Consider the following 9,875-nt stretch of genomic DNA (forward strand, 5'->3'; position numbering starts at 1 on the left):
AGAAGTTGCTGTATTGCTCTCGTCCATCAGACTGTTTGTTGCCCCTGGGCAGCCAGCCTCTGTTAAATTACTTACTAATTTCAGTTTGTTTTGTTCTTCTCAAAAGTTTTCATGGGTTAATTTATAGACTATATAGAGAGCATAGAACCCACAATAAACTTAGACATTCATTGGCTCAAGTGTTAGAAACCAAGGTTTTAGGATTCTGGTTGTTAGAGGTTTTATTTATACAACCTTTCACTCAATGAGGTTATTTAAAACCTTCACACTATATATGATTCTAAACCTTTCCTGAGATCTCTATATTACATGGAATCTGTATTCAGTAATGGGAGGTTTCCATAGTTAATTGACTATGAAATATTGGGTAAGTGAATGCCTTTCTTTTGGCTTATTTCTTTTAATTTGTCAAAATGTTAAGGTCAAACCAGGTCATATCCAAACTTTTTTTATGCTGTGACATTGTATGGTGTGATTAGATAAGGCCTCCCACAGGGCAGCCTCTGTGCTCAATAAAATTCTTATATGTGAATGTGTAAAAATGACTAAGTAGTTGAAAGTGTGGCATAGTTATACAGATCAAATACATTTAGATAGAATAAGGTATGGTAGCAGAGAGTAAGAGGATATTTCAACCAAGAATATAATTTATGTTAACTTGTTTAAATTTAAAATGGTTTCTGAAAGCCCAGAATATAAGTAATTATTTTATTACTTTTTTTCCAAGATAGAGCTCAGTAGTTCTGGCCATCCTGAACTCACTATGTAGACCAGACTTCGGCCTCAAATTCACACTGACCTCTTCTGCCTCTGCCTCCCAAATGCTGACTTTAAAGGCATGCATCACTATGCCTGGCTTTATTACTCATTTCTGTAATTTTACTTTTCTACTTTTCTTTCAATGAGAGGAGTAAAAGGAGGAGATAAAATTTCTTTTTTTTTTTTTTTTTTTTTTTTTTTTCTTTTTTTTTTTTTATTAACTTGAATATTTTACATTTTCGAGTATTATTTCCTTGCTCGCGGCATCCTCCCTCCCCTTCCTTTCTTATGGTGTTCCTCTTACCTCCCTCTATTGTCGTTCAAGAATAGTCTAGTTCACTGGGGGTTCAGTCTTAGCAGGACCCAGGGCTTCCCCTTCCACTGGTGCTCTTACTAGGATATTCATTGCTACCTTTGAGGTCAGAGTCCAGGGTCAGTCCATGTATAGTCTTTAGGTAGTGGCTTAGTCCCTGGAAGCTCTGGTTGCTTGGTATTGTTGCACATATGGGGTCTCGAGCCCCTTCAAGCTCTTCCAGTTCTTTCTCTGATTCCTTCAACGGGGGTCCTATTCTCAGTTCAGTGGTTTGCTGCTGACATTCGCCTCTGTATTTGCTGTATTCTGGCTGTGTCTCTCAGGAGCGATCTACACTTCTGCACTTCTTTGCTTCATCCATCTTGTCTAATTGGGTGGCTGTATATATATGGGCCACATGTGGGGCAGGCTCTGAATGGGTGTTCCTTCAGTCTCTGTTTTAATCTTTGGCTCTCTCTTCCCTGCCAAGGGTATTCTTGTTCCCCTTTTAAAGAAGGAGTGAAGCATTCACATTTTGATCATCCGTCTTGAGTTTCATTTGTTTTAGGCATCTAGGGTAATTCAAGCATTTGGGCTAATAGCTACTTATCAATGAGTGCATTCCATGTATGTCTTTTCTGCGATTGCTAGCTCACCCAGGATGATATTTTCCAGTTCCAACCATTTGCCTACAAAATTTCAGTAAACTCGCTGCTTTTGATAGCTGAGTAGTATTCCATTGTGTAGATATACCATATTTTCTGCATCCATTCCTCTGTTGAAGGGCATCTGCTCTTTCCAGCTTCTGGCCATTATAAATGAGGGCCATGCATGACATAGTGGAGCACTTGTCTTTTATATGTTGGGGCACTGGGTATAGTGCCCAAGAGAGGGTTAGCTGGATCCTCAGGCAGTTTAATGTCCAATTTTCTGAGGAACCTCCAGACTGATTTCCAGCATGTACCAGTCTGCAATCCCACCTCAACAATGGAGGGAGCAAGGAGATAAAATTTCCTATTCATGAGAAGGTACACATTGGCCACAGACACACAGACACACACACACAGAGAGAGAGAGAGAGAGAGAGAGAGAGAGAGAGAGAGAGAGAGAGAGAGAGAGAGAGATGGGTGGGGATGTTAATCTTCACAGCAACCTGTCAGGAAATTGACATTATTTATATCTTTGTGGATAAAAAATAGACCTGAGAGAGTTTCAGAAAATTCATCAAATTCACTTTTTTAGTAACAGGACATTCTAAGACTGGGAGTCAGATAGTCAGATATTTATTGAAAAACCCCTTACATGCCACTCCCAGCCCTAGTGTATATATATATATATGTGTGTGTGTGTGTGTGTGTGTGTGTGTGTGTGTGTGTGTGTGTGTGTGTTTCCCAAAGACATTCTTTCTCATACCATTCACTGTGAACAAATAACCAAGATCTTCAGAATTTTGGACTTGGAGGAACTATCAATTTTATTTACAAACCTTCACTCCAATGAGGTTAGTTAAAACCTTGATACCTTGTATATGACTCCTGAACCTTCTCCTGGAGACCCTAAGATTACATGGAGTCTGTCTTCAGCAATGGGAGGTTTCTCATAGTTCTCTGATGTGTGGCCTTTACTGTTCATATCCATCGGCAAAGCTAGCAAAAACAAAACAAACCCTGCAAAACTCAATATACACAGCAAGTAGATGAAATAATACAGAATAATCATGGAAGTGTCATCTCATTAAGTTTTTCATTCTATTTTATTCTTTTTAAATAAGGGAATTTACCAAGCATGCATGTTCACAGTCAGGGGAAGGGGAATTGCACAAAGGTATGAACCTCAGGAGGCAGAGATCATAGCGCAGCCTTTGACTCAGATTGTCTCAACACTATGAGGTGTCAAAAAGAATGAAGAAGCTAGTTACCGTTGTGTCATACTTTCTGGTACATACTGTTAAATTAAGAAACAACATATAAAAGAATATCTAAAGAACATTCCCCTTTATAAAAGTAAAGGAAATATTAGAAATTCAGTATGTCATTTGTGTAGAGTATAAAAAGAAGAGAACAAATAGGAAAATGATTTGTTATACACATGGTTCAGTTGTGAATGAGATTTACATAATGGGCAAATCAGAATATGTAGAATGAGAGGGGAATAACCCCTGTCTGATTATGCCTTTTTATATAACATTGACACTTAATAACATAGGAAGGGTTCACATGCTTTCAAATTAAATAATTAAAATCAGTCATCTTGGAGGTAGAGAGACAGGAATGCCCTAAAACGGAGTACAGAGTAGCTCCTATACGTGACTGCAAAATGTACAATGTAACTACATAGTATTGGTCCAAAGGTGAGAAGTCTAATGTAGTTAGGTGGATCAAATGTTTGGATGTTAAATCACTATAATGCTTTTGCCTGGGAATAAATTCAAGCAAATTTGGTCAGGGTCCTGTGGTAGTTTTGATGAGAAACGTCTTACAAATTCATTTATTTGAACACGTGGTCCCCAATCCAGTTTGACTTAGGTCCTTATAAAATGGGAGAAATTGGACTTGGAGACAAACACACACAGAAGGCAGATGCTATGAAGAGAGAGAGTTAGGTAAAAATGAAGGAAGAGATTGAAGTAAAACGTCTATAAGCCAAAGAATGCCAGGAACCAATTAGAAGCTAGAACGCATAGAACAGATTCTATTTCATGGCCCACAGAAGGAATCGACGTAGCCAACATGTGTATTTTAAACTTGTTTGTTTGTTTTACTTTTAGATAATGTTTTTCTTTTATTGAAAATAGATTTATTTTCATACAATATATTCTGATTATGTTTTCCTACCCGCAACTCCTCCGAGACCCTCCCCTCCTCCCCTCCCAATTGAATCCACAACCTTTCTGTCTCTCCTTGAAAAAAAAACAAATAGTCTCCAAAGAATAAAAATAAGATAAAAGCAAAACAAACAAACCATAACAGGGCAAAACAAACTGCCTCTGTGTGTATGTGTATGTGTGTGGGAGCGGGTGCCACAAAAGCAATGTAGAGAGCATGAGAGGGAGAGGAGAGATCCCAAAGGAAGAGGGCAGACACTGAGTAATGGACCGTATGAGACACAAAAGTGGAAGTTGAGCTTATCTAGAGGAAGGAAAGAAGCTAGCCAGGGAATGCCCTAAGGGACATGGAAAAGGGCAATAAGAGAGGTAACTAATTGAGAACAATATAATGTCACACACTTCTAAAATACCATGATGGAACTCAGTACTCTCTATGCTAACTGTAAAAATCAACAAAACAGACCATCACAGTTGGAAAAATATCCAAGTAATAATTGTTATACACAAAGTCCATTGATGTGCTGAGTGTAGTGGTGCACACTTTTAATCCCAGCACTCAGGAGACAGAGGGAGGCAGAGGCAGGTGGATTTGTGAGTTAGAAGCCATTCTGGTCTGCATGGTTTCAGGGCAGCCAGAATCACACAAAGAAAACTTTTCTTTAAAAAAAAAAAGCCCACTGCTATATCTTAAAAATGGAAGGTAGCATTTTGAGAAGACAAGAATATTCACATAATAGCAATGCGTTTGCTATAATATATTTATAATTTATAAAGAAAAAATAGTAACTCTTCAGAGTAGAAACACAGTAGGAAGTATCTTTATCAAGTGATCAAAGATAACATCCCTAGTAAAACATGCCAACCTTTTGTGGGTATGGTGCGATATAAAGAAATCATCTCTGTAGTATTCTTGCCAAAACTCAAATCAAAAGAAAATACCACATGTGCTCAAATTGAGAACCTACAAAGTAACTGCTAAATATTCATCAAAAGTGTTAAGGTCATGTGCTATGAAAGGCTGAGGAGCTGTCACACATTGGAGTAGATCAGGGAGTATCAGCAACTAATGCCATGTGAGACTTTGAATTAAATACTAGAAAATAAGAACAGACTTTCAAAGAAATACTGCTGAAATTGCATCCGTAATGTTGTGTTACTTTAGTATTTATATCAAACTAACTATTCCTGCAGCGGGTTTTATTATAGTGGTTTAAATATGTAAATTATTGATGTTAGAGAATCTTAGGAGGGATGTGTGTATATTCCCTCTTCCGTTTTTATAATTTTTCAGGAACTCTAAAATTAATTATCTCCAAGTAAAAAGTTTAAAATGATTAGTTTCGAGAGAGCTTTCCACTACTTAGCAGTCTCACTGAAAGGGAATGTGTCTCCAGGAGAAGGGCTAATGTACAATAATTCCTTCATTTATCTGAACTCTATCCACCCCCAAACACTGTGTAATAGACAGGACAAGGATATTACTCACAAAATACGACAAGAGAAATAAAGAAAAATAAAATAAATTAAAGATGTATTGAGGGATAACAAAGTTATTCCAGAATTCATTTGCAATGGCTGTCCAGAAGACACTCTATCACAGTAATTCTCCCAGGCCTCTAGTTCGTACAGTCTTTGTGCTGTCTTTTCCTTAATGTTCGCTGGGATGTAGTGGTTGCTTGCAGATGACTCTTGGGTACTCGATAGCCACTTATTTTCTGCAGTTTGACTAATTGTGACTCTCTGTGATAGCCTCTATCTTCTGCAAAAATGAAGCTTCTTTGACATGAGAGCTGCACTTATCTATGAGTGTAAGGAAAATACTTAGAAGACAGTTACTTGGAATCCATCTTAAATTACTAAAATGATAGTGATAAAATCTCCTCTAGAGCCCATGACTACTGCAGACTTGAGGTCTTGGCTAGGATTATAGCACCAGGCCAGAATTCCCTCCTGTTGAATTGGCCTTAAGTCTGATCAGATAGCTGTTGGTCGCCCTCAAGGTTTTAGTGCCAATCTTGCACTATTAGGTGTATCTTACAGGACCAGGCATTATTGTAGTTTGCAGTCTTTAAAGCTGGGTATTTGTTCTCTTGGTAGTTTGAAGAGCACCTTCAACATTATAAAAGCTATCAGTGAGGGAGGAGGCTTTACTAGAACAATATGAATTTGATTTTTCCATGTTTTGTGACTCAAGTATGTGGTGTTTTCAGCAGCAGAATCTTTCTATCAAATTCTGCCAGGTGATCAATAGTAATGGTAATATCCTGTATTGTTTGGGGGTCTCTTGAAGGAGGCCTCTGTCAGTGGGGTTTTTGTTAGCCTATGGCTTCTGAGGAGCATTATACCCTTGTGTGAGGCAACTCCAATTAAAACTATATTTTAAAAATATAAATATGTAAATATATTTTATATAAATATGTACTATATATTTCATAAGTATATAAAGTCTATATAACATAATATGTATATGTATTATGTAATAAGATAGTAAGATTCCTATAGCTTTTTCAAACAACCACAATGTATTTGTCCTTCTTCCCTCCTTCCTCTTCCTCTACTTTACCCTCTCATTCTTCTCTACTTAGGTCTCCCTCTCCCTGTATTTCCCCCTTTCCCCTTCCCTTTCATAACACTTGTATTTTGTGCTTCCCTTTATAGCTCCTTCTCCCTACCTCCCACTGTGCTTCCTTCCTAATTTCCTGGCTTCTACGGTTACTCCAAATTATATATTCAAACCTTAAGATTCAAGGTAGGATCTGCATAAAAGAGAGAACATGCAGTGTTTATCTTTCTGGGTCTGGGTTACCTCACTCAGTATAATAATTTCCATTTCTGTCCTTTTACCTGCAGATCTTATGATTTATTTTTTCTTTACAGCTGAATAGAATTCTATTGTATGTATGCACAATACTTCCATTATCTATTCATCAGTTGATGGACATGTAGGCTGTTTCCACTTCCTAGTTATTGTGAATAGAATGACGAGGAATGAGGTTGAGCCAGTATCTGGATGCTGACTCTTTTAGGTATATGCAAAGGTGCAGTAGAACTGGGTCATATGGTAGATCTATGTTTAGTTTTCTGAAGAACCCCTCCCCCCCCACACACAGTAGCTGTACTGGTTTGCATCCCCACAAACAGTAAAATGTTCTCTTTTCCCCAAATCCTTGCCAGTGTTTGTTGTCATTTTCTTTCTTAATCTTGGCCATTCTGAATGTGATAAAATGAAATCTCAAATTAGTTTTAATTTGCATTTCCTTGATGGCTAAGGATGCGGAACAGTTTTTAAAGGTACTTTGTAGCCATTTTTATTTCTTCTTTTGAGAATTCTCTGTTCAAGTAAAGCCCATTTTAGTTGAGTTGCTCCTTTTATTTCTTTAATTTTTGAATTCTTTGCATATTTTGGATATTATTCTTCTATTGGATGTACACTGGCAAAGATTCTCTCCCATTCTGGAAGCTTCCTCTTCACTTGACTGATTGCTTCCTTTGTTGTATAGAAACTTTTTAGTTTTATGAGGTCTGATTTATCAATTGTTACCCTCTCATTTGATCCCTGCAGCTGATTAAACTAGAAACATCTGGAATTTTCCATAGAAGCATAAGGACTTAAATTCAAATTCTTTTAAAGGTGAAAGCTTCTTAACTCAAGAAAGATTGTTATCATGTGAATGGTCAAACAGAATATACTCAAAACACGCTTCCACAGTTATCTTCCACTAAAATTATGAATGCTGTCTTTTTTTAGTGGATTCTTTGAGAATTTTGTTTGTAGTTTGCTCTTCTTCTAACTCCTCCCAGATCTTTACTCCATTCCACATTTGCCCAACTTCGTGTCCTAATTTAAAAAAAAAACAATGAGTACAATTTGAGTTTTACATATATTTTTATTTGTGTACCCCTCCACTGGAGAATACTCAATCTACCAAGAGCCACACCTTATGTTTTTCAATTTCTTTCTTTCTTTCTTTCTTTCTTTCTTTCTTTCTTTCTTTCTTTCTTCCTTCCTTCCTTTCTTTCTTTCATTCATTCATTTTAGACAGGATCTTTCACTGTAGCCCTGATTGTCCTGGAATTTTACTGGCCTTGAATTACAGAGATCTGGCTGCCTCTGCCTTCTGAGCTCTGGGATTAAGATGTGTCCTACCATGCCTTGTTCTTAGGTTTTCTTTGTAGTGTTGTTCTGGTGACTTCTCAGTGAAGATTAAATGATGGGTTGCTTACTGGTGATAAATCCAGACACTATTGCTGATACCAAGAAGTGCTTGGTGACAGGATGCTGGTATGGCTGTCCCCTGCGAGGCTCTGTCAGCACCTGAGTAATAAAGATGCAGATACTCACAGCTAACCATTTAACTAAGCACCAGGACTCCAACAGAAGAGTTAGGGGAAGGACTGAATGAAGGAACTGAAGGGTTTTGCAACCTCATAGGAAGAACAATAATATCAACCAACCAGACACCCCCAGAGCTCCCAGGGACTAAATCACCAACCAAAGAATACACATGGAGGGACCCATGACTCCAGCTGCATATGTAGCAGAGGATGGCATTGTCTGGCTCAATGGGAGGGGAGGACCTTGGTCCTCTGGAGGCTTGATGCCCCAGAGTAGGGGGATGCTAGGGAGGTGAGGTAGGTGTGGGTGATGGGGGAGCACCCTCACAGAGGCAAAGAGGAGGGAGGATGGGAAGGGGGTTTGTGGAAGGGAAAGCAGAAAGGGGAATAACATTTGAATTGTAAATAAATAAAATAACCAAAAGAAAGAGAGAGAGAGAGAGAGAAGGAAAAAAGGAAGGAAGGAAGGAAGGAAGGAAGGAAGGAAGGAAGGAAGAAATGGTTCTGAGATGGAAACTGTAGTGCTAACAATTTGCAGAGCCTTATTTCAAGCTCTCTGCTCCACACAACATGGTCATTGAAATAGAAATTCTGAGTAACCTGAGTCATATGTGTGTCTGCTCTTGAATGAGGAATATGGGTGCTTATTAAAATAAAATTTGAATAATTCTCTGAAGTCATCTTGAGGGTTTTGTTGCTAGTATCAGGAAACACAGCATATTGAGAGGAGTGAGTGATAACTACATGGGATGATATGCATGGCATTGCACAGGGTCTTAGGTATTTTAAAGAGAACTGCATTGAAGAGGATGACATTCATAATTTTAGTAGGGGATTTCTGTGCATGGGAATGTCGAATCTATTCTGCTTGACCATCCACCTGATAATAGTCTGCCTAGGTTAAGAACTTCTCACCTATAAAGAACATGTTTTTGTTTATTTGTTTCAAAATGAGCTGATGGTAAGCATGATCTGAAAAGATCTAATTCAGAAATGAGTGGAGCCTTTTAGGGACATTTTTGTACCCGTGGGCGGTTAGAGAAGGAAAAGTTCATTTTGGTTAATGTATGGATCAGTATAAGGTAATTTTATTATGAATACAGAAGTTCATGATTAAAAAAAAACCTGGGAAATTGTTGCACAGGAAGTTAAAGCCTTGCAAATTTGTAAGACACCTGCTAATTGAATTCTGATACTTCCCATTCATTTGCCTTTGAATAGAATTCTATATAATTAATAACCAATAAGAAGCCACAAATGTTTTCTAACCAAAGTAACTGAAGGTAAAGGTTTTGTACCATAGACAGTACATGTGTATTTTTGTTTTCTTTGGGTGCAATAAAAGAAAATGCAAGAATATTTTTGGTCCTGTTTTGGGAATAGTCCAAAAACTTGAATGTAAGTGGGCATGTGCAAAGGTCCTCATACTGTCTTTCTTTGATGAGGAAAGCAAAATTCTTTCTTGGTTTTAATTAAAAGATAGATGATGTTAAATGGTTTTCAAAAGCATTTTTCTTTTTACTTTTGTCTTAAATTGTAAAATAACTTATTTCAGACTATAACAAATATAGACAAATAAGTAATTAGTCCTATGACTTTCTGGACATCTTCCTCTTCTAGATAAACCATGCTTTAATAATCAGTGATATTCCCTGTAACTTT

The sequence above is a fragment of the Rattus rattus genome, chromosome X (genome assembly GCF_011064425.1).
Source record: "Rattus rattus isolate New Zealand chromosome X, Rrattus_CSIRO_v1, whole genome shotgun sequence".
NCBI classification, from domain to species: Eukaryota; Metazoa; Chordata; class Mammalia; order Rodentia; family Muridae; genus Rattus; species Rattus rattus.